This window comes from Adiantum capillus-veneris, chromosome 21, assembly GCF_014529385.1.
Source record: "Adiantum capillus-veneris isolate H3 chromosome 21, ASM1452938v2, whole genome shotgun sequence".
Lineage (NCBI taxonomy): Eukaryota > Viridiplantae > Streptophyta > Polypodiopsida > Polypodiales > Pteridaceae > Adiantum > Adiantum capillus-veneris.
Window position 1 is genome coordinate 53,662,709 of NC_140951.1, and position 27,544 is coordinate 53,690,252.

The following is a 27,544-nucleotide window of genomic DNA, read 5'->3' on the forward strand; positions in this document are numbered from 1 at the left end:
AAGATGGATTTGATGTCGTTCCTTACTTTGCAATGAGCGTGATCAAGGAGAACAAAGATGCAAAAGAAGACGAGTTCTACGACTCTGTAGAACACTTTGAGCTTCAAGAAGATGCCAACATTGGGAATCTCAACAACCAAGAAGGTGACATAAACAAAACTTTAACAAATGCACGGTTTTATGATTGTCCAAATCAAAAACCCAGGAACCAATGTCACCGCTACAAAAATAGAGTGCATCAGAAGTGGATTCCAAAATCTTTGGTGGAAATGCAGCCGCAGCAGGCACCCTCATACGTGGCTCCTATCCATGAGGAAAAGACTCAGCCAAAAAGAACACAACTATGTCAACGAGCTAACAATGCTCTAATCAAGTGGATCACAAAGTCATCCCAAAAACAACAACCCAAGAGCAAACGGATAGTAACTTTCCATAACCAACTAAACCACAAAGAATAAGTGCTAAAATGCAACCTTGCGGAGCATAGCAGTGATAGTGATGATTCTTATGACATTCCTTACCAAAAACTCAGGTCATCACCATCACTAGCAACTTCCGTAACAACCAAGGATAGCCAAAAGAAAAGAACAACAAGTCAGAACCAAAAAGTTTGACAAATTTGGATACCAAAGAGCCAAATTGGCCAAAAACAGGTATGGAAGAAAACAAAGAGCTTTGATAAAACAATCACAAGATCCACTGCCATCAGAAACATAGTTGAAGATTGCAAGAAAATCTAGGAAAAACACAAAGTCGCAAGCTTCCGCAACTCAGATTTGGGTTTCAAAGAAGTTGACACAAGCACAAAGAGGTCAGGGGTTCATTTGGATTCCAAAATGATTAAATGGTCAACCTCCCAAAGTATCAACTCCCAACGTCTGAATTCCGTCCTCAACCAAGAGTACAAGACCTTAAGGAAAGACCGTTGAAGAGGCAAAGAAAAGGTGGATCCCAAAGAAGCCTCTTCAAATACAAACGAAGCAAGGACAAGTATGGGTTCCCAACCAAGACTCACCAATGAAACAACCCAAAATCACGAAGAAGTGGGTCCTAAAGGATACCAAAAACACTAATGTTACTGCACAGTCACATGAATTCCTTCAATTCCTCCTACAGTTACATTATAGTTAGAAGAGAGCACTTCGCTCAGTTCAAGCCAAAACCCATTCTGAGGAACAATGCCAAATACGACAACTAGCAATAAGGCTAATTGGATTCCAAAGAAGCATCAAATAGATAAGTAAGCCTTCAAAAAATCTCCACAACCTTCAATCAAGAAAACGGCATAGGAGCTTCATTGAAAATCACATTGCTTCGAATAGGAAGCCTCTCCATCAAATGCCAATAAGCAAATTTCTTATACCCACATCTTGTGCAACATAAATATTTTCCATGCATTGACTGTGTATGCATAATAGGGCTACATTACAAGGCCTGCATAGGCACAATTTTGAGTGCCCAAGCACAACACATACCCTTGGTGATACCATGTCGTCAAGGAGGACTCCAAATAGGAGGGGGGGAGGCATTCTAAATGCGGACCTAATATATGAATATTAGAGGGCAATGTTTTGTGAGTTATATTGAACTTTGCGTTTTATATATTTTAAATATTTTTTGAAAAAATCCAAAGAATATGCCCTCATAGTAGAGTTACAAGAGGAGTACGGGGACAAAATCCATATATGAGCCCCTATGGACATTGTACAATGTACATAGCATTTAGAGTTCTATTAGAATGATTTTGCTTGCTGAGTTGATTTGATTTTTTATTTTATTTAGTTGTTTTTTGATATTTTAATTTCTTGAGAAAAAAAAAAGATCCATAATCCAGATGAAGAAAAGACTGAAGAGATGTCGAGCAGTACAGAGAGAAGCAGGTATAGGAAAACGACAAAGCTTCACGAAGCATGTCTCAAACGCCATATGCGCAGTGGATAATGTCAGAGGTAAGAAAAGAATGATGATCAGTCTTCAACGACAACATGAGGCCAAACCTGACTGAGAATGGTCATAAAAATATGGGGTGGCCTACAAGGACAAAGAAAGTTGATGTGATTAAACAAAAGCATCCATCAAGTGTAAAGTTGCCTATCAGCCACTTCATGCAAAAAAGGTTGTATACAGGAAGTAGATCTTTATATTGTAAATCTTCTATCTTGTATGTGACTTAATGAAGCCTAACAAAAAAAAGGGACTAAAAATACTGACAAGAACAAAGGGGCAAAAATGACAATTCAATCATCTTTTGCAATAGTAAATGTATGTAGGAGCAACCGGGGATCAAGACCAATTCTGGTCATCATCATTGATGCTACATGTGTTTAGCAGTCAAAAGGTGCCAGAGATGCCCATCATCCTTTCTCAAGACTAAAATCCAAAAAGTTAGCCTGTGAGCCAAATCAAGCCAAACTTTGTCAGGAGGCTATACACAGAGGATACAAGCTAAGGGTTTATAAGATTTATTTATTTTTAAAAAGAAAAAAAACGGTCTAACCCTTAGCAAAAAGCTGCAATTTTTTCAAATCCGAAGCCATGATAGCCATCTACATACCTTATACATCATGTATACAAATTTTGGAAACAAAGGGCCGATGATTGCTCATAGATGGCCATATATCGTGAATGATGTCAGATAAAGCCCTTTTGATGCAAGTTACTAACTTGGGGAACTAATTGGGGTTTGTCGGGCTAATTTAAGTCATGTGTCAAGTAGAAGTAATATAATAATTTACAAAGCACACAAAAGCTAACATTGGAAAATGCAACTTTGATCACCTTGATGCAGGAACAAAGAAGTCACCAATGAAGAAGAGCAGACATAATTGGTAGACAAAATCGACCTTCACAGGGTGACATCTCTTGTCCTTGATGAAGTGGGTTGAATGTTGAACATGGGTGTTGAACCTCAAATCAAAAAGTTAGCTCCTAGATTTGGCATGATAGACAGACTTTACATTGGAGTGCAACTTGGCCTAAAGTTGAAGGTTTAGCCAAACAATTTCTATAGAATCCTTACTAAGTAGTCATTGGCTCACAAGATCTGAAAGCCAATCACTCAATTCTATAGATTGTAGAAGTTGTTTCTCAAATTGAGAACGACACAAAATTGGCAGATGTTTGTCATCAATTATGATTTTCCTAAATCATGTGAAGGCTATGTACATCTTGGGCGAATAGGACGAGCTCATGCAAAGCCTACAACCTATACTTTCTTCATCAGCAAAACAACAACAAAGACCGCACCGACATCAACAACCAGGTCATGTTAGGGACAACATGATTGCAGAGGGGGAAAAGTGTTGACGGCCGGTCAACAACACGACATAACTCAACAAAGCCTTATTCTTTGATAGTTATGAAATGCTGCGGATTATGGTTAGAAACATCTATTGTAATAAGTAGGTAGTCTAGTAGCAGAAGTCGGGGTGCAATGGTGCTTCCAGATTGTAAATACAAAGCCATATGACCCCTCAAACTCTATTTTAGGTTTAACCTAAGGCGACCTTAGTATATAAGTTACCTAGGTCATTTTTGTAAGGACACACAACTTTTATCATAATAATAAGTTTGAAGCTGCCGTCGACTCTATGTGAGAGAGGAAGAGAGAGAGCGTGAGCTTCATCTTGGCACTACTCCCCGCTCATTCATCACATTGTAGATCTGACTGCACCATTGTGCTAGCCTCGGCAAGAGCTACATGACAACGCCAAGCATTCCTCGTGGAACAGAGCATACGTGCTCGTGCATCTACAAGTTATTTGCGGCTGTAAGTATATCAAATAATGTATGTTTTTTGCATGCAAGTAGTCATTAGAATTGTGGCAACATAAGCTACGCATAGGTACTCATAGATTTCAGTTTTGGACACTTTCAGAATTCTGCTGTCTTTATACGTGTTTTCTGCAAATGGGTCCAGAGCTAGGATTTTGGCTGTAGAGGCTTAGGGACAAGTGATCCTAATTAGGGGATGATGTTCCTTGAGTTTCATACGATTCTGGTATGATTTGGTGAGTTTCCCTCCGTTGTGTGTATGTGGCTAGGTGGTGTAGTTGACAGTAGTGAGACTCTAGATTGTGGTTTAGTTGGCCTTCCAGAGTGTTGTATGTGTAGGATGGTCTCAGCCTGACAAGATAACAAGATTTTCTCTGTGTGCCTATTGTGTCATCTGTGTCCTTGATTGACATTATGTTGATCTAGGCTGTGTTGCATGCACTTTATGGGTGGTGTGAGTCGCTCCCGTAAAAGGATGAACAAAAAAATCATGGAGCGAGCACAAAGCATGCGGCTACATGCAGGCTTACCGCTTGAGCTTTGGGAGGAAGCAGTAAGTAAGTATGTGTACTTAATCAACCGGTCACCCTCAATGGCATTGGATGAGGAAGTTCCAGAGGAGGCGTGGACAGGTAGACCGGTGAACTATTCATTTCTCATAGTGTTTGGGTGTGAGGCTTTCATTCACATAGATAGAAGCCTAAGGTCAAAGCTAGATGCAAAGTCCAAAAAGTGTTGCTTCATTGGCTATGGAGAAGGTGACTTTGGATATCACCTATGGAATCCTAAAGATGGTAAAATCTTTAGAAGTAGGGATGTAATTTTCAATGAACAAAATATGTACAAAGACTACTTGGAAAGAAAATGAACAAAAGAAAAAGGTGATGAGTACATGGAGCTTGAGCACGGTGAAGACTCAAGGGAACTGCAAATGGTGACAACGTACAACAACGTCAGCCAAATGAGGAGACTCAACCTATTCCCCAAAGATCTACAAGAGCAAGTAGACCTCCAGAAATATTTATTCCTTCCTTCAACCATCTCTTGATCTCAGATTCTGGAGAGCCGGAATCATACGAGGAAGTTATGCAAAACGGATCCAAAGAAGAATAGATAAATAGCATGCAACTAGAGATGGACACATTACATTGCAACCAAACATGGGAGTTGGTTGAGTTGCCTAAAGGTAAGCGGGCACTTTAAAACAAATGGGTGTATGAGTTGAAGGAAGAAGAAGGTGGGAAGAAAAGGTACAAGTCTATGCTTGTGGTAAAAGGGTTTTCTCAAAAGAAAGGTTATTGACTTGAATGAAATATTTTCTCTTGTTGTAAAAAAGAACTCATTTAGGCTTGTCTGAAGCCTTGTGACTACTCATGATTTAAATCTTGAGCAAATGGATGTAAATATGCCATTCCCTCATGGCTACTTAGAGGAGGAAATTTACATGTTTCAACTAAAGGGATATGAAGTAAAAGGTAGGGTGAAAATGGTTTGCACATTAAAGAAGAGCTTGTATGGTTTAAAGAAAGCATTAAGACAATGGTAATTGAAGTCCGATTGATGGATGTTGGATCATGGATTCGCAAGATGCAACTCAAATCACTGCGTCTACACAAAGAATTTGGGAGATGGGAAGTTCATCATCCTAATGTTGTATGTTGATGACATGTTGATTGCAAGTGCTAACATGCAGGACATCAAAGACCTAAAAGAGGAGTTATCTAAATCTTTTTCAACTGAAAGCTTTAGGTGATGTGAAGAGGATACTTGGTATGAAGATATCAAGGGATAGGACTAAGAAGACAATAAAGCTATCTCAAGAGGATTACATCAAGAATCTACTAGAAAGGTTTGTGATGCAAAATGAAAAATGCAAAAATGGTTTCTACACCTTTGGCTGGTCACTTTAAACTAACCAAGGATATGTGTCCAAAGACACAAGAGGAGATAACCTATATGTCTAAAGTTTCATATGCTACAGTGGTAGGTTCTCTTATGTATGCCGTGGTCAGTACAAGTCCAGACATTGCACATGCAGTGGGAGTTGTAAGTAGGTTCATGGAAAACCTAGTTAAAGAGCACTAGCAAGTTGTGAAGTGGATACTTAGGTATTTGAAAGGGACAACAAAAAATGCTTTGTATTTTGGAGGAGAGGATATTTTTGTTCAAGGGTATGCTGATACAGATATGGCAGGTGACAAAGATACAGGAAGGAGCACTACAGGCTATGTCTTCACAGTTGGAGGCACAGCAGTAAGCTGGGCTTAAAAGTTGTAGAAAGTGGTCTCACTTTCTACCATGAAAGCAGAGTATGTAGCAACAACAGAGGCAAGCAAAGAAATTATGTGGCTTCACAGATTCTTAGAAGAGCTTGGATTCAAACAAGACAATTGTGTCTTGTACAGTGATAGCCAAAGTGCTATCCATCTTGCAAAGAACTCTAAATTTCATTCAAGGACAAAGCACATTGAGGTGAGATATCACTTCAAACGCGCAGTTTTGGAAGAGGGACAACTAAAGGTAGAAAAAGTGCATACAAGTGAAAATCCTATAGACATGTTTTCAAAGATGGTCAACAAGGAGAAGTTGAGCTTTTGCTCATCTTCAATTGGTATTCAAGGAATAAGAAGCCAAGATGGAAAGTAGTCACAGGTTTGGTTTGGAGATCAGTCTCCAAGTGGGAGATTGTTAAGTATGGAGCCAAATTTACCCCTTGTAATTTTTTTGTTAAAAACACACATTTGTAAGGCCCTCGTCATAAGGAGAAGCCATTACGCATGAATAAAAAATCACTCTCGGGAAACCAAAATTCTCATGGCCAATCTCAAGCAAAGGATTCGTCAAGATATTCCTTTTTATCAAAATAATATGGTCGAACAGCGATAAGAAAGTGGTCGAAAAACGTCAGGTTGTTTGGCCGATTGGTCGGTGGCCGGTGGTTGAAAGTCTAGCCGGTGACCAATGGCCAAATTCAATGGCCGGTGTTTGATTTTAGAGGCAGACTTGTCTTGTCAAGGGCGGCCACACATGAGCGGATTGGAGGGTTTGTCTACACAAGGGCGACTACACATGGCTGCCTCTCATGAGGGAGGGTTGCGGGACTCCAAAAAGTTATAATCCATTGTAATCTACTTCTTGTTTTGAAGTACTAAATCCATTGAATGGCTGCTTTCCCGTGGATGTAGCCCACATTGGCTGAACCACGTACTTTTTTGTGCTCTCTCTCTCTCTCTCTACTCTATAATTTCTTGTGTGTGAAAATTATCTCTCTGTGTTAAGTAAACTACTCATACATCTACTTAGCTACGTCCTATTTCCAAAAAAACACGACCTCTTTTCCATAATCTAACTCAGATGGTGTACAATTTGTAGCCACCTTTTACCTTGTGGAAGGCTTTGACCTTTTAAAAAGTTTGAGATTTTTCCATGTCACCAAATCTTCAAGACATTGTGATTCCAAGACTGACTCTAAAGTATCACTCTGTGATATGGTACCCAAGGTACTCTAAAATCATAAATGGCAAGAGATACAATCAAAGACAATCTGAGCCATTGTATGAGCATTCACTTCTTTAATCACTTTGGCCTCAACCCATCTGGTAATGTAGTCAATGGCTACCAAAGTATACTTCTTACCACTCGTCAATTTAGGGAGTGGACTGATGGCATCCAAACCAAACTTCTCAAAAGAATTTTGGGCTATGATATCCCCCTATGACTCAGCTATCAATCGTCACCCATGGTCTGACACTCTTGGTAGGTCTTACCAATAGTGCACATCGTGCACAATACAAGGCCACTAAAAACTTGCTCTAAGTATTTGGAACAACTCAAGATCTTTACCTTGATGTCCACTTTCTTCAAACATTGCTCCAAAATCATGCCAATCTCCTCTTTGTAAAGCACTCTTCTCAATAAAACATCCCAACCATATGTCATAAGATCCTCCCCTATCAAAGTAAACCTGCAAGCCTTTTGCACAATCCTTATCTTTTGCATCTTAGACAAACTCTTTGTACATTATCCTATGCTCAAAAGTCATCTATCTCCTTTAAGGTCTCCCTACATGCATAGGTGGAAAGTGCCAGATACAAACCTACTTCATGCACTTGTACTTGACTACTAGATAGCTGATGTGCTTCTTGGTTCTACTCCCTCTTAACATGCTTGAATTATATGGCTTCAAAGAGCTTCAGTAACTTCTTGATGAAAAAAAAAACAATGCTTAATGGAATACCTCTTTACCTAACATTGGCCTAAAAGAAACTTGATGACTAACAAAGCATCACCTTTCATCACTAGCCTCAAAATTCCAAACTCTACACATTGCTTCAACCCCAAATGAAGGGTTGAAAACTTTGATTCAATCTTGGTGTGGACCCCTTCAAGATCATATGCCTTGGAAAAAATAACCTTGCCTTGTGGATCCTAGATCACCACATCACCTCTTGATTTTTTCACCACTCTTCTATAAGCTCCATTGGACCACATTACAAAGGCATCTTCCAAATTATGCTCTTACCAACTTCATCTTGCACCACTTTGGGAAACATTGGTAATTTAGCATTCTTACTCACCAAAATTTTTGCCAAGTGGGACCGACAGGTATGGTCAATTTTGAGGTCAAATTGAAATTCTTACAGCTCCAACACCCACTTCATGATACACTTCCTTGTCTTCAAATGGAGCACCACCTCACATTGGTTATTGGAAGTTAGCTCCAACACCCACTTCATAATATGCTTCCCTAGCTTCAAATGCAGCACCACTTGAGGTAGTAGATTGTTAGACGTCATCACATAAAGCTTACAAACAATCAAATTCACTTTAAACTTCTTCCAAGAAAAAACCAACACCATCACCCATTAATCCACTTCAATGTATGTCATCTCCCCAAAACTTATCACCCTTATCTCAAAGTAAATAGGATTATAGCTCCTGCTTACCTTCTATAAGAACAATGCTCCAATAGCATTAGTACCCAGTATCATAGCAATATAGAAATCATCTTCTTGATTTGGAAGACACACTATCGGTAACTGACAAAGGATCTCCTTCACCCTATGAAAAGCTTCTTGCACCTCTTCATTCCATTGAGAACCATGAACCTACTAGGCCATCTTATGACGAGGGGACACTTATTGAAAAAGAATCAAGAGAAAATGAAGCATATACGCGTAGCTCTCAGAGAGACCACCATGATGGTGTGGTCACATCGTGAATCTTGTTAATCCAATCTTAAAAAATGGAATTTGAATTCACCAAATCAAAAGGCATTTTTTGGTATGAAAAACATCCCAATGGAGAAATGAATTTCATCTTTAGTTGGTCTTCAAGCGCAATACCTATCTGATAGTACCCAGAAAACCCATCCATAATGGAATGCCTCTTTTGACCCACTATATGAGTTAAAATTCATCTTGGAATGGTAGAGGATAGTGATTCCTCTTAATGGCTGCATTCAATGGCTTGTAGTTGACACATATTCTACACTTCATGTTCTTTGACAACCAATGAAACCCACGCCGATTCCTTCTCATGATAGATGATACGTGCATCCAGTAGCTTGATACCTCTTTCCATAGATCCTCCTTTTGAGTCTCTACTACTCTTCTTAACCTATACACCTTTGGCTTATACTCCTCCTTCACTATAATCATTTGCTCCACACCCTTTTCCCCTCGTCAATCCTTGTACTCCATTGCAAACAAATCAAGATAAGAAGCTCATAGTTGGACATAAACTCCTTTTTTGTGCTTATTGAAGTATTCACTCAACATATCAATCACTTCATTTTCACCTATGCCATGAACATGAGACCGCATATTATCTTTTGTAAGAGGCTCTTCTACAGTAGCCCCAAATAGATTGGCATCAATGTTCAACATATCATCCTCACTCTCCTCTTCTCCTATAGTAATAGTGTAGCATTCATCATAGGCATTTTTGGTCCCATACTTGAAGCTTGTGATCGTATCACCTTCACCTCCTGCTACCATAGGATTAAAATGGCTGTCTCTAGTCTCCAATTCCTACACTATCTATCTTCCCTTCTCTTTATTGGGCAAGGTGAACACCTTAATCTCCCAGTCCTCCTTGTCCTCTACTACCAGAATCCGTGGCCTCCCTAGGATGATAGTGTAAGATTTTTCACATGCTTTCATCACAAAAAGGTCAATAACACTCTAATCCCATCACCTTTACCTTCATGTCCAGAACCACACCCAAGCACCTAGCTTTACCATGGTTGGCCATCCTCATTTGCACATTAGATATGGCCACTTCCTTGAAAACAACATCCCTCATAGCCACTTCTGTCATGACACAAATGTGTGATGACCATCTATATATGCATGCACTTACATCCTCTTCTCAATGACTGCATAAACTATAGGTAGAACATCTATTGGGTTTCCTAACCTTAAGGCCATATTTTGCATTTTCATTCTAGGCTAGTATACGCCTATTCTCATCAATCCTTGCTCAAGTGCATGGTTTCCTTGGTTGTCTCTATACATAGCCTCAATATACCATCATTTCCTTGCTTATTGTCTTCCAGCTATTCGTACTAGTGTTCATGTTTTCTCAATGATTAATGACTGCCTTTTAATCTATAGTGAACCAATGGTGAGCAAAGGTATGACATGTTCACTCCACCTTGGCACCATTTCAATGTTGAAAATATAAGAATTTGGCAAGTTTTTATCAACTATGATGGGTGCTTCTCCATGAGTTAATATAGACAAGTGGTAAGTCCTCTAATGTTTGATTCCTTTATTGAATACTATGATGAAATCAAACTCAAGCAATATAATGAACCATCGAACAATACATATTGTATTGCAAGGTTTGTTGACCAAGTATAGTAGTGCTTGATGGTCCATGAAAAACACAAAATTGTTCACAAGAAGGTAATGTTTAAATTTTGTTATAGCATAGACCATTCCTAATCCTTCTCTCTCCATGGTCATGTGATTATTTTTTACACAATTCAACTCTCTACTGGAGTAACATATAGGAAAATCCATACATTGTTTTCTCTAGGCTATACTAAAACAAATCCTATAGCATAGGTTGATGCATCAACATGGACATGAAATATCTTTGACCAACCAGGAGATCCCAAAATTGGAGCAGAAATTAGTTTTTCTTTCAATAACTAGAATGATTATCTATATTCATTGGTCCATTCAAACTTTGTGATAAGAGAGTCGAGAGGCTTGAAAATGATGACATACATATAGATAAACCGTCTATAGTATCCAAAATGGCCCATGAAAGTTTGTACCCTTTGAACTTTTGTCGGTCTTGGTAGGGCTACAATCACTTGAATCTTGTCATGATCCATAGAAATGTTGTTCTTGGACACAATATTCCCTAGAATCTTCCCTTGTCTTACCATGAAGATTTTTTGTTTTGGGTTTAAGCAGGTGCAATAGGTTTTGCACTTTTGCAAAGATCTTATTGAAGTGTTCTATGGGCTTATCTCTTAAGAGAGAATGCACATATAGGTTTTCCATGTAGATCACAAAGAATTGTCTTAGATATTGTTTGAATGTATGACTCATTAGCCTTTAAAATATAGAAGTGCATTGGTCAAGCCAAATAGAGTCACACTATAAGTAGAGATGCCCCATTTTGTAGCAAAGGCCATCTTACGCTAATCCTCTGACTTTATAACAAGCTGGTTCTAGCCAAAAAAGCCATCTAGAAAGCTATAAGCTTCCTTTCTTGCAACTTGCTCAATCACATGATCAATAACTGAGAGGGGATAATTTTCTCTAATGGTAGTAGTGTTTACCAATTTGAGAATCACATAAACCCGCAGTACACCGTTTTTTTGTGTACTACCACAATCAATGACACCCAATCCGTGTGATCAATTTCATGAATAAACTCCACTTCTTTAAGCTTATCTATCTCTTCCTTGATCTTCTTAGAAAACATTTAGTTATAAGTATAGGGACATTCTCTTGAGGGGTATTGTATGCTGAAAAATGCTCAGATCTATCTCTTAAGATCATTGTATGACCATGCAAACACATCTCTTTATTGTACGAGCGTAATTATCTAATTATCAATAGCTTCTCTTCCTCCTTTGTGAGGTTAGTGGAAATATCTGTCAGCTTTGGTTCCTCTCAAGGTTCAACTAAGTCTATGTGCTTGGTCTTTTTAGATCCATCATATAGAATCTCTATCTCTTTAAGTTCTTGCATCGATTTTGTTGAACCAAAATCTTTCAATCTAGTGGTGTGTAATTGTTTTAGTGGGAGGGTGCATTGAATTTTTCTGTGTTTGAATCCTCTTAGCTCTCTGTTTTAATTGTCCATAGTTCCTTCAAGGTTTGTTTCAACTTTTAATATTCATGTTTGCACTCTGTTTTGGTCATTTTTTATTTGTGTCCTTAATTTTCCCCTTCCTTCATTTCTAAGGATTAGTCTTCGATTTTGTGTACCCTTGTGTCACTTTGTCTTTGACATAATCAGCCACTCGTACAAGCATTGAATATTGTGTTTGCTCTTTATGAGAGGCATAATTTTTCCTTGCATGTCCTTGTTTGTTTTGATCAATACATATCTTGTCTTTTAAATTTTTGGTTAGGGAAATCATAAAAGTTTTCCTCTTTCTCATTTGGTTTTGCTTCATTTTCAAATCTACTTGATAGGTCATCCTTGGCATCTATCTCAAGAACATCGTCTCATGTATCTTGAAATTATTCATCCATTTTGTTACTCATACCTCTAATTTACAAACCCCATCCATTATGTGTAAGCACTCAACTATTTCTAGTGTATCCATGTCCTCAATCTTTGATCCAAATTTGAAGATAGCACTCACCATATGGAAGGGTGATATGTCAAAAGCCCTCTTCATCATTGGATGTTGTTAGAGTTGTTTCATTCATGCATACATCTAGAGTAGCCAATATCTGATCCGAGACAAAAAGTTCAAACAGCTCTTCTAGAAATGGTTCCAAAATATAGTTTTTGTCTTCCACTCGTTTATCTAAATTGCAATCTTCTCTAGCTAGACTCTCACATTCAGATGCTCCATGTATCCAAAGATGTTCTTTTGTTTGCAGCCATGTAGGTCTTTCCTTGTCGTTGACCATTATTGAGTGAAACTCATCTAAAAGATTTGTACTATCATCTCTATAATTGTAGTCCTTCACAATAATCCTCATGGTAGTCTTCCTGTGCCACAAGTAGATATGGTTGTAATCCCAATCTTGCCCTATTTTAAGTTGATGCATAAATGGTCTCCCCAAAATGACATCAAAGTTATTGATTTTGGCAAATTACACTATGGCAAAGGTATAATCGGACTCTATTTTGCAGGAGGATAACATGATTTGATTTAGCATAAGCATTGGTCCTTTTACGTAACCATTTGCAAGCTGTAGTTTTGAATTTTTTTTCTAAGATATGGTCTTCCACACTTCACTAATATCTCTTTTGTAGTAGTGACCACTCCAATCCCATTATCAATTATAGCAATGGGTCTAACTCCTTTGTATTGAGGGCCACTTTTCAAATTTTTCTCCACCTCTCTCTTTGTATGCACATCGTGGCAAGGCTTCAAGGACCCTAAGAGAAGGAAGGACCTGATGCATGAAAATAAAAATAATAATATGTATTTATTTTGTACATAAATATGGTTTTGACACATTTGGTTCTTGGAAATAAGGAGAGGTAGGAAAAAACCCTATGAAAAGGGGGAAAAAAATCACCGGATGCTGATTCTACCCGGCGATCACTACCTGACGATCACTAGAGGTGAAGAGTAAAACTCAATAGTGAAAGGGAGGAGAATCTTATGCATTTTTAAGTTGGAGTCAACAAAATGTCATCAAATTCAAGCATAATTCACTTGTGGACACAAGGCTTGCACATGGAGTCAAGAGGGGACCACCTGGAAGACTTTTGGAAGGGAAAAGATGAACATATATTTTTTGTGGGGTTTTCTCTATTTTTTCCATTCCAAATTGGAAAAAGTTTTCAACAACAAAGTTGTAGCCGTTGCGCTGATCTTTTTGCCCCTATTTTTTTAAATAATTTTTGTAGCTATGGTTTGGGAGATATGGCCAAAATGGTGGAGCCTATCTATTCACATCAAAAGAAGTCATGGTTATCCAGCTCCATACACATAACTATGTGTTCATCTTTTCCCTTCCAAATTGGAAAAAGTTTTCAACAACAAAGTTGTAGCCGTTGCGCTCATCTTTTTGCCCCTATTTTTTTAAATAATTTTTGTAGCTATGGTTTGGGAGATATGGCCAAAATGGTGGAGCCTATCTATTCACATCGAAAGAAGTCATGGTTATCCAGCTCCATACACATAACTCTTATGGTTTTCTCTCCATTATTTCTTGATTTTATCCTATTTTATCCACACTCTCAAATATTATAAGGAAGCTCTTGGACTAAAGCTATGGAAGGCATCATGGAGACAAAGCTCGCCATAATGAATTAGGAGGAAATTGGTCGATAAGCAGGACATAGAGATCTCTTTCATTGAGAAAATTTCTCTAACTAAGGTTACTTTGTAATAACTCCTTTTGCTCATAATCTCTTTCCTAATCACTCTCTTGGCCTATAAAAGAAGGCCTTGTCTTTTGTAAACAATACACACGCACGCACCCATGCACACACTACCCCATATGCACACTATCCCATACCCACACACCTACACATACACACCCTTGTGCTACATACTAGTAGCATGAACCCTATTCACATTATCACAACACCATCACCATCACCATCACCATGCACCGTAATGCGCACCATATCTTACACACTTTGTGAGGTCCCAGCCCCTTTTCGAGAGGAGCGGAGTACCTTTGATAGGTCTACAATTCTGATAAAGAAAAACCAACGGACATTGCCTTAGCTACTATGTAGCCACGGGCATCAACCGTTAGTGAAGGATTGTTCCTATCTCGCTATGGCGGAGCGTGACCACCATAACCCTATCTAAAAACTATCTTTAATCAGTTATACCTAAAAGTATAAATCTTAAAGTGACCAACCAGTGCGCTTTTTTCTCCATGTTTCAGAAGCACAGCCGCCAAGGTTTGTCTCTTTTAAGATTTATTACTAATATATAAAAAAATTCTAGCGTTGGAAAGTTACCCAACTCATCGGGTCCACCCGTCCATAGAATGATACCGTCGGGGTATCATTCTCCCACTTTCCACACCACACTCACACTTCTATTTTTATCTAATTACTACCACACTGTTTAAACATACATGCTCCTTTACTTTATTTATGATACTGGTTTGTTAAAAGAGCCCTTCAAACAGTATTACAAACAATTGTCAAACAAGAAGTCGTCCAATTTTAAACCAACAACCCTTGGACTAGGTTCACTCAAGAATCTCTACTGGCGCTATTATGTCCGATCGGTATATACATTATTTATAAAAACCCTTGTCCTCATGAGCTTCCCATACCGCTCGACAAGTACTCGCTGTGCTAATCTGGACGTACTCCCACCACAGCAACAACGGTGCCAATCTGGGCGTCATCCTCACGCCACGACAAAACAAAACTGCAGTATCCAGCTGGGCTAATGTGGGTGTACTCCCACCACAGCATCAGCGGTGCCATCCTAGGCATCATCTCACCCCTCGACAACTGCCACATAATGCCAGCGCTAATAAGTAGAGAGACTTGAGAGAAACCATACCGAAGGTTTTGGACAAACATTCTTTCCTATAGCAACCAGTTTAATCAGACAATCTTTCCTACTTGTCAAACATATGACAGGTTTCTTGGGGTTAAGCCCCGTGGTTTCGGTTCTTGTTTTTTTTTCATAAGGTAAATAATATATTCCTATGGTCTCGCATATGCAATGATGCATAACTTGAAACTGCAATACTAACCTGTACCATAGCTCCGATTGGTCCGATTAATGGAGACATAGCATGTTCCATAGGGGTTCCACCGTTACTTGTACCAGCTTCATGATCATTAGCGCCTTAGGTTCGAGCACGCTTTGGAGCCATTTTTTTTGTACTACACTTATGTTATACCCTTAGAACTTTAAATTGGTCAATTTCCCTAGTAGTCTCCTTGTTTCCAAAGAGAGTCTGTAATTTGAATCCTCGCCAACTCGATTCACACTTAGTGTTGTTGTTCTACATCTAATTTCTATACATCAAATATTTGCTAATCTTAATTAATCAAAAATTAAGTGTGTAAATTACGAGTGAAAGTTTAGGAATGCATTACTTTTATGCATGACATTTCTAATCCAATTCTAACTTCAACTAAATCAATTTTTAGTATTATTCAAAATTCTATTTAACCTGATTGATAATAACATTGGTGAATGAGAATTTCATCATGTATAATAAGAATATAATGAGTTCTCTTATGTATTAACTTTCAATTAACTATACATAAGTTAATAGTAAAGATCTACTAATTAGAGAGAGTAGATATACTTAAAGAGATTGGAGTAAAAGAAAACATACACGCACATCTTTTCTAAAGTTAATTGAATCTTACTAATATATCAGAGAGATTACAATAAGAGATAGCACACACACACATATCCTTCTTTAAGCTAATTGAATCTTACTAATCTATTAGAAAGATTAGAGTAAAAGATAGCACACACACACACACACATATCTTTCTTAAAGCTACTTGAATCTTACTAATCTATTAGAGAGATTAGAGTAAGAGAAAACACACACACACACACACATATCCTTCTTAAAGGTAATTGAATCTTACTAATCTATTAGAGAGATTAGAGTAAAAGATAACACACACACACACACATATCCTTCTTTAAAGTTAATTGAATCTTACTAATCTATTAGAGAGATTAGAGTAAGAGATAGCACACACACACATAGCTAATTGAATCTTATTAATCTATTAGAGAGATTAGAGTAAGAGATAGCACACACACATATAGCTAATTGAATCTTACTAATCTATTAGAGAGATTAGAGTAAGAGATAGCACACATACATCATTCCTAAAGTTAATTGAATGCTTAATTAATACGCACCTTATTAGTCCACTATAGTTTTTGCTCTCTTAGTGGTTTGTGGATGTTTTCTCTCTAAGAGAAGTAACAGCAATTCGTGAGCGCTATAGAGGCAATCTCTATGTCTAAAGTGTGAGCATGGATGCTCTATTTATAGCAGAAAGAAAAACGTCCAACTTTTTTTACAAAAAAAATATTTTAAAAAATTAATTAAAAATATTTTTTTATTTTTTTATTTTTTTTCCAAAAATCATATCCGCGTTTTTGGTACCCTTGTGGTACCCATCTGCTTGACCACTTTGTCATTATCATCAAAAGATAAGGCCACACAACCCCCCCTCATTATAATTAGTCAAGACTAGCCTCTCCTTTTCATGTGACAGTGTGTCCCACTTTGTCCCCTCCTATGTGAGTCCAGGTGAGTCCATGTGTCTTCAATTGTCATCCCTGTGTATTCTTTTGTCTTTATTATAATTATTTTATTTATTTCCTTAATGATAATTTACTTTACATTTTTAAGTTAAACTTTACAGTCTTATATTAACTTTACAGTAGTAAAAGAAAATTCTACAATCAGTAACTAAGTCTTATAATAAGTTAATTAGTGATTCATATAGCTAAACATGTCAGAATTTTGTAGCGTAAATTTTAATTTTTAGGTTTTCTCAACCTACAATTCATAATTTGAACTTGAATATCTTAAATAATGAGTGATGGTTTAAAAAAATTCAACTGCGTAATAGAACTTGTGTGAAATTTGTAAGTAGAGACCTTACAATCTCCCCAACTTAGAATTTGAGATACCCTCATCTCAAGAACAGTGAAGGGTAATCCTTAAGAAGGGATGTCTCATCTTCCCAAGTAGCATCTTCTATAGGGAAATCCTTCCATAAGATAAGATGTTCTTTGATGGATCTATTCCTAAGCTTTCTCTCCCGAGTTTCTAGGATAGTATCAGGTTGGAGTTGTAGAACATCTTGAGCAGGTAAGATGATTTTCTCATCATCAAGGACATGGTCAGGGTTATAAACATAAGGTTTTAACAGACTTACATGAAATACATCATGCACTTTGAGATGAGAAGGGAGTTTTAGTCTATAAGCTTGATCACTTACAACCTTGATTATTTCGTAAGGTCCACAATATCGGTAGCTAAGCTTCTTATACCTTCCGAGAGACAGATTGCTCTTTTTGGGCTTTACTCGTAAGAAAACTTTGTCACCTTCTTTGAAAATCCGATCAGATCTTTTTAAGTCGGCGTACTTCTTTTGTCGATCTTGAGCCGCTTGAATATCACTTCGAATAGCTTTGGTTTGAGCTTCCATTTCTTCAAGCATTTTCTTTGAGGCTTCTACCCTTATACTGGGGTCAGAAAAGTTAAGAGGTGATAAACATTCTTGACCATAAAGAGCATTAAAAGGTGTCATTCCAATACTTCTATGAGTAGAGGAATTGTATGCATACTCTACCAAGGGTAGGTATTGAATCCACTTGCGAGGTTCTCTTTTGCAGTAGGCTCTGAGGATGTCTTCAATTACTTGATTAACTCTTTCAGTTTGGCCATCAGTTTGAGGATGATAAGCAGTACTAAAACATAACTGGGTTCCAATAGCTTGAAACAATGATACCCAAAACTTTGAAGTAAACTTGGCATCACGATCACTGACAATCCTCTTGAGTAAACCATGAATTCTGAAAACCTCCTTCACAAACAGACAAGCAATATCTGAAGCTGTAAAGGTTGTCTTGACTGGGATTAAGTGAGCCACTTTAGTAAGCAAGTCGACTATGACCATGATTGAATCATAGCCAGCTTGAACAGAAGGAAACCCGGTGATAAAGTCCATGCTAATACATTCCCATTTCATTTGGGGAATATCTAAAGGATGTAATTTACCTGGCATCTTTAGTCTCTCTGCCTTAATCCTTTGACAAGACAAACACTGCTTGACATAGTGAAGGACATCACCCTTCATACCTTGCCAATAGTAACTTCTGCGAATTGCATTGATGGTTTTGGCATAACCTCGATGTCCTGAAGTTGGGCCATCATGTGCTTCATATAGGATAGCATTCCTTAGGGTAATATCCTTAGGTATGCATAGTCGATTCCTATAGTAAATTTTCCCATCTTCTAAGGAGTAATGTAGAGGTTTAGGCTGATTTGATGATACCCTCTCTTCACGTAGGATACTAGCAAGAATCTCGTAATCTGCATCTCTGACAGCAGCATCCGAGACCTTGTCTAGAATAGGGTTGTTAGCCATGGAAATTGCCCCCAGAAAAGCTTTACGACTTAGGGCATCTGCCACAACATTATCCTTACCTGGTCTAAATTTAATATCAAAATCATATTCATGCATGAGCTCTATCCATCTCCTCTGTCTCATGTTAAGATTAGGTTGGGTAAAAATACACTTAAGACTCTTGTGATCTTTTACCAACTAAAATTTGTGTCCCAATAGATAATGTCTCCATAGCTTGAGAGCATGAATAACTGCTAGCAATTCTAAATCATGTGTAGCATAATTCCCTTCATGAATCCTAATCTTCCGAAAAGTATAAGCTACAGGCCTTCCTTCTTGAGTAAGGACTCCTCCAAATGCAAGGTTACTAGCATCTGTGATCACCTCGAATTCTTGGGTGAAGTCTAGAAGTTTTAAGAGAGGTTCTGAAGCAAGATACTCCTTCAACTGTTTGAAGCAAGATTCATGTTTTTCTTCCCAAAGTATCGTAGCTCCTTTCTTTAGTAAGTTGGTTAGTGGTGCAGCTTTAAGAGCATAGTCCTTTACAAGGATTCTGTACCACCCTGTGATACCTAAGAACCCTCTGACTTCGGTTTGTGAAGTGGGTTGACGCCATTCCACAATATCTTTGACTTTGTCAGGGTCAACAGAGACTCCTTCAGGTGAAATGATAAACCCTAAGTAACAGACCTTAGGGGTAAAGAAGGTACATTTGCTTTTCTTTGCATACAGCTTATTTCGGCGTAAAAGCTCTAACACTTTCCTAACATGTCCTTCATGCTCTTCCTCTAATTTGGAATAAATTAAGATATCATCAAAGAATACTAGGACAAAATCATCCAAGAATTCTCTAAAGATATCGTGCATCAGATGATTGAAAGTTGCAAGAGCATTGGTAAGTCCGAAAGCCATCACTGTAAATTTGTAATGACCATAACGAGTGTTGAAAGCTGTTTTGGAGATATCAGCCTCCTGGATTCAAATTTGATGATAGCCAGATCGAAGATCAATCTTCGTGAATATTTTGGCTCCATGTAATCTGTCCAGCATCTCATCAATACGAGGAATTGGATATTTATTCTTGATGGTAACCTGATTTAAGCCCCTATAATCTATGCAAAATCGAAGAGAGCCATCCTTTTTCTTCTGGAAGAGAATAGGTGCACCCCATGGAGATGTACTGGGTCGGATAAACCCTTGCTCAATCAACTGCTTGAGCTGCTCCTTGAGTTCTATAGCTTCTGGAAGTGACATCTTGTACGGCGCTCTTGAGACTGGTTCACTACCTGGAAAAATTTTGATTTCATGGTCTACCTCCCAGGGTGGTGGTAGTTCAGAAAGTTCACTGGGGAAAACATCCGAAAATTCTTCTAGACACATTGGTTCAGGGTTGGAAGAAGATTTTTCTACTTTGTTTAGCTTGACTACAAAAATTTGTTGACCCTTGCGTAACCCTTTCAAAAGACGATTAGCTTTGACCAAGTAAGATTTTGGTCGTCCATTCTGGCCTTGAATAGTGACTTCTTGACCTTGGTTGTCCACAAAAGTAACACTTCCTTGGGCACAATGGATATTGGCATTATGACTGGCTAACCAATCCATTCCAAGAATTCCGTCATAGATTCCTATGGGTAAGGTTCAAAAAGTAGCAGAAGTAGAGTATTCTCCCAACTTGAAATCTATTTTTCCCACAGTATACTGAGATAACACCTCCTTTCCATTGGCTAATTCAACTCTCATCTTTCTTGCAGGGTGTTGATTAAGTCCTAACATCCTTAAACATTTAGGTGACAAGAAAGAATGAGTACTACCACAATCAATAAGAAGCTCAAATTTTTCACCTTGGTGATTTGCAAGTGTTTGAATGACAGCATATTGTTGTCTTGCTCTTGGGTTTTCAATTGCAGCATGTAGAGTTGCTCTTTCCTCTTGTTCTTCTCCCAATGTTGGTTCTCCTATGATAGCATTGACTCTGGCAGCCATTCCGCGCCCTCGACCTCGTCCTCCATTTCTTCCTCCACGATTTATTATTTGGCCTCATCCTCTAGCTCGAGTAGGTGTATTTGTTGCGGAGACTCGCCTAGGACATACATTCCTGAAATGTCCTAGATCGTTATATTCATAGCATCTAAGATCTACATTTTGAGCTCCATTTGCTGAAGCTGCAACTATTGGATGAGTTTGGTGAACTGGGTGAACTTGCCTTTGGTTCCACATCATAGGCCGTCCTCTCCTTCCAACATTCCTTAAATTTCCATTTCGTACCCTTTGAGAGTTTGACATCTCTTTAGCTAAGGGTTTAGTTCTTAAAAGAGCATCTTGCAATTTTAGAGGCCTCATGGCTTCTAGACGTGTATTTAAAGGAGCATTTAGCCCTTGGCAGAAATGGGCTACTTGTTGATCTGCGGTCATTGGCCGAGCATAGCGCCTAAGAGTTACAAATTTGGAGTAGTATTCTTCCACTGTAAGATGAAACTGACATAATTTGAAGAATTCATTCATCTTAAGGGATTCATGTGCAGGTAGAAGATAACGTCCTTTGACAGCATACTTAATGTCTTCCCAAGTTTGAGTGTTTTGAGCTACTTGATTATCTTTGCAGTGTTATTTCCACCAAATCTTGGCATCCCCCGTGAGACGAAACATAGCCAACATTGCTTGGTTATCAGGAGTAGTACCAGCAGCAGCAAAATAATCCTCCATCTCTTCGAGCCACACTTCTGCATCGCGCTCAACTAGGGCTCCTTCCCCTTTGAAAGAGGGAAGTTTAGCTTGCTTGAGAAGTATCTTTTTCTCTTGAAGAGATGTATACTCTAACTTTAATCCACTTTGAGGCAAGACTTGACAGACAATAATACAAACAAAAGATAATATTAGTCCAAACTTTATTTATATACACAGTATTTGCTACCAAGGTTGGTAGTCTTTAGGTACAAGGATTGTAATGTCTCTATATTTTGAGTTTAGTGACTACAAAAGGATAGGCTAAAGGATCAAAATAATAAGTTTCTTTTGACCCCTGAAAGCTACGAGATACACATATGGGTCGAATCCTACCACCATGGATAACTTTTGTAACTTGGTTATAGACCCATTGAGTCTGAGATATCTTTTCTCCTCCCAAGGTAATGATAGCATCCGGATTCTTAGTATCAATGAAAAGATAAACTTCGATGACTTTTAATTCCTCTTCCCATCGAAGTTTCTTGAGGTTGGTATCCATGCACCATATCTTGTCAGCATCAATGGTATAGATTCCTCCAGATGGACTCCAGTTGATACCCCATCCTCTATGAACCCTTGGGATAGGAAGTGCAAACACCCTATCCAAAATCATCATCACCCTTTTTCGAAACTGATACTTTGGTGATTGGCATGCATTTTCAAACATGATGGTGAACACCTGGAACTTCTTGTAGGCTAAATAAACATCTTCCTGTACCAGGAAAGTTCAATCTTCAATACCATATAAAAACTCAAAACAATTTTTCTAGGTTCTTTTATTATTTCAAACATTCGCATCCTTCAATATCCAAACATCAATCTAAAAATCTCCCCAAGCTATGACCTAGGCTCTGATACCAGTGTGAGGTCCCAGCCCCTTTTTGAGAGGAGCGGAGTACCTTTGATAGGTCTCCAATCTTGAAAAAGAAAAACCAACGGACATTGCCTTAGCTACTACATAGCCACGGGCATCAATCGTTAGTGAAGGATTGGTCCTATCTCGCTATGGCAGAGCGTGACCACCATAACCCTATCTAAAAACTATCTTTAATCAATTATACCTAAAAGTATAAATCTTAGAGTGACCAACCTCTGCGCTTTTTTCTCCATGTTTCAAAAGCACAGCCACCAAGGTTTGTCTCTTTTAAGATTTATGACTAATAAAAAAAAAAAAATCTAGCATTGGAAAGTTACCCGACTCATCGGGTCCACCCGTCCATAGAATGATACCGTCGGGGTATCATTCTCCCACTTTCCACACCACAATCACCCTTCTTTTGTTATCTAATTACTACCACACTGTTTAAACATACATGTTCCTTTACTTTATTTATGATACTCGTTCGTTAAAATAGCCCTTCAAACAGTATTACAAACAGATGTCAAACCAGAAGTCGTCCAATTTTAAACCAACAACCCTTGGACTAGGTTCACTCAAGAATCTCTACTGGTGCTATTATGTCCGATCGGTATATACATTATTTATAAAAACCCTTGTCCTCATGAGCGTCCCATACCGCTCGACAAGTACTCGCTGTGCTAATCTAGAGGTACTCCCACCACAGCAACAACGGTGCCAATCTGGGCGTCATCCTCACGCCACGACAAAACAAAACTGCAGTATCCAACTGGGCTAATGTGGGTGTACTCCCACCACAGCATCAGCGGTGCCATCCTAGGCATCATCTCACGCCTCGACAACTGCCACATAATGCCAGCGCTAATAAGTAGAGAGACTTGAGAGAAACCATACCGAAGGTTTTGGACAAACATTCTTTCCTATAGCAACCAGTTTAACCAGACAATCTTTCCTACTTGTCAAACATATGACGAGTTTCTTGGGGTTAAGCCCCGTGGTTTCGGTCCGTGTTTTCTTTTCATAAGGTAAATAATATATTCCTATGGTCTCGCATATGCAATAATGCATAACTTGAAACTGCAATACTAACCTGTACCATAGCTCCGATTGGTCTGATTAATGGAGACATAGCATGTTCCGTAGGGGTTCCACCGTTACTTGTACCAGCTTCAGGATCATTAGCGCCTTAGGTTCAAGCACGCTTTGGAGCCATTGTTTTTGTACTACACTTATGTTAAACACTTAGAACTTTAAATTGGTCAATTTCCCTAGTAGTCCCTTGTTTCCAAAGAGAGTCTATAATTTGAATCATCGCCAACTTGATTCACACTTAGTGTTGTTGTTCTACATCTAATTTCTATACATCAAATATTTGCTAATCTTAATTAATCAAAAATTAAGTGTGTAAATTACGAGTGAAAGTTTAGGAATGCATTACTTTTATGCATGACATTTCTAATCCAATTCTAACTTCAATTTCTATACTTCAACTAAATCAATTTTTAGTATTATTCAAAATTCTATTTAACCTAATTGATAATAACATTGGTGAATGAGAATTTCATCATTTATAATAAGAATATGATGAGTACTCTTATGTATTAACTTTCAATTAACTATACATAAGTTAATAGTGAAGATCTACTAACTAGAGAGAGTAGATATACTTAAAGAGATTGGAGTAAAAGAAAACATACACACACATCTTTTCTAAAGTTAATTGAATCTTACTAATCTATTAGAGAGATTACAATAAGAGATAGCACACACACAGATATCCTTCTTTAAGCTAATTGAATCTTACCAATCTATTAGAGAGATTAGAGTAAAAGATAGCACACACACACACACACACATATCTTTCTTAAAGCTAATTGAATCTTACTAGTCTATTAGAGAGATTAGAGTAAGAGATAGCACACACACACACACACACATATCCTTCTTAAAGGTAATTGAATCTTACTAATCTATTAAAGAGATTAGAGTAAAAGATAACATACACACACACACACATATCCTTCTTTAAAGTTAATTGAATCTTACTAATCTATTAGAGAGATTAGAGTAATAGATAGCACACACACACATAGCTACTTGAATCTTACTAATCTATTAGAGAGATTAGAGTAAGAGATAGCACACACACACATATAGCTAATTGAATCTCACTAATCTATTAGAGATTAGAGTAAGAGATAGCACACACACACATAGCTAATTGAATCTTAATAATCTATTAGAGAGATTAAAGTAAGAGATAGCACACATACATCATTCCTAAAGTTAATTGAATGCTTAATTAATACGCACCTTATTAGTCCACTAGAGTTTTTGCTCTCTTAGTGGTTTGTGGATGTCTTCTCTCTAAGAGAAGTAACAGCACTTCGTGAGCGCTATAGAGGCAATCTCTATGTCTAAAGTGTGAGCATGGATGCTCTATTTATAGCAGAAAGAAAAACATCCAACTTTTTTTTTCAAAAAAAAATATTTTTTTAATTTTTTTTTTAATAAAAAGATATTTTTTTTATTTTTTTCCAAAAATCATACCCGCGTTTTTTGTACCCTTGTAGTACCCATGAGCTTGACCACTTTGTCATTATCATCAAAAGATAAGGCCACACAGCCCCCCCTCATTATGATTAGTCAAGACTAGCCTCTCCTTTTCATGTGACAGTGTGTCCCACTTTGTCCCCTCCTATGTGAGTCCAGGTGAGTCCATGTGCCTTCAATTGTCATCCCTGTGTATTATTTTGTCTTTATAATTATTTTATTTATTTCCTTAATGATAATTTACTTTACATTTTTAAGTTAAACTTTACAGTCTTATATTAACTTTACAGTAGTAAAAGAAAATTCTACAATCAATAACTAAGTCTTACAATAAGTTAATTAGTGATTCATATAGCTAAACATGTCAGAATTTTGTAGCGTAAATTTAAATTTCTAGGTTTTCTCAACCTACGATTCATAATTTGAACTTGAATATCTTAAATAATGAGTGATGGTTAAAAAAATTCAACTGCGTAATAGAACTTGTGTGAAATTTGAAAGTAGAGACCTTACACACTTGTAATGAAGGATCGAAGGCACATTTTCAAGAAGAAGAATGATGGATACACTCATGATATTCCTCGCCATCAACTCCCATCCCTCCATTATGCATCCTATTGTCTTGTCCCCTTCTCATCTTCTTGCCCTATACTACCTATTGTATTCATCTTTAGCAAGCAATCATCACACTCCATCTTGGTGCCATACCTTGTGTCATTTGGGATATAGTTCAATTTGAGTATGGTTTATGCTTGTTTCTTTCCATTTTGCTTATATTGAGGTGTGCGGATTTCCACCATACACACACTCTCTCTCTCCCTCTCATATTCCTATCATCTGGCTACTTGCATCTTCAGGTGTGCAGATTCATCATCTCTGGTATGAGAAGTGATCATACTTGCATGTTTCCCTTACCTTATTATCTTCCTTACACATGCATGAGTAGCAAGCCCATTCTCACAAACCCACCATTCCTCTTATCTTGTTTTTTGACCACCCCATCCCACACTTGGGTGTGGATCTTGAAATTGTTCTTGATGGCATGTTTGATTGTGTATATGTATGCATTCTAACTGCATATCTTGCTAGGTGGTGCCCCTATTGTGTACCCCCCATGATAAGTCCATTGTACATAGTCTTAGTGTAGAGGCCACCCAAATTTTTTTGCACTTCCTCCCATGATGAGGCCATCGTGCATAGTCTTGATGTAGAGTCCACTCGATCAGTTTTACACTTTCGTCTCTCATTTGGTGCCCCCACAAAGGAGATCTTTGCAAAGACCTTCAGTCAACAAAGAGTAGCAATGCATGCGATCAATCATGGACAAGTGTTGACAACAGTTTTCAAATTGGAAGTTTGAAGAAGAGAAGACTGTAGAAGAACTCAAGGCCTTCATCGAAGTGCTATTACCAGGTTGTAGTATCGTCGATCCAAGAGGTAAGCTCCCCATCTAGCATTGCTCCTGTTAATTGCAAATTGAGAGAATTAAGAGGGAAGTCTAAGAAATGTCATTACTTGCTATCAACAAAATCATTTTGTCAATGAGTGCCAATAGAGGAGGTGAAGAAACAATGATGAGTTTTGCTTTTGAAAACTGCATCAACACTGTCACATTAGTTAGATTTTGTGTAGCACCAAGTGTTCTCTCCAATGGTCAGAGAAGAGTCATCAACTACATCAACCACAAAGTGCAAGCCACAAAGCCTAAAGCATTTGGTGGAAGCAAGTGGACCTATGCTCTCTCTAGGCCTAGAGAGTTCAAGTCAAGTATTGTAACATTTAATGGCCTAAAATCTTATTTGTAGCGGAAATTAGCATGAGCATAGTGGGCATTTCATTAGAATAGATTCCTAATGAGAATTACAAGAGTGCTTGGGTGGAGAGAGCAACAAAAAGCATAACACCTAGTTAGATAGCATCGACAATACTTTCAAAAGAGAGAGCAATTAAGCTATAATTGACAACAGTTGAGGACCGGATTTGCATGGAGCCGGTCCCCCCTCCAAAAGGCTTTGTATTATGGTTTCTCCCATCAAGAGAGACATTGTACAATACAATTCTTTGTGTTCCTTCAAGACTAGCTAGTGCAATGAAGATGGAAGCTTCATACACCAAGCAAAACACTTAATCAAACACAACTTGAATTATCCCCGTTCTCAGACCCAAGACCTCACACACCTTCGAAGATGGTGAGAGCTAGCAGGGTATGAGAGTAGATTGAGAGGAAAAAGAAGTATCTTACGAGAAAGAAGTACATCTCCTCACATAATCACTCATATTAGCATAGCTTAGCTTAGTAATTAGCTTGGTAGAGAAGATGAGCATGCATTGAAGCTTGGCTCTTGGTTGGATTTGCATCCACATGCCAAGAGAGTGT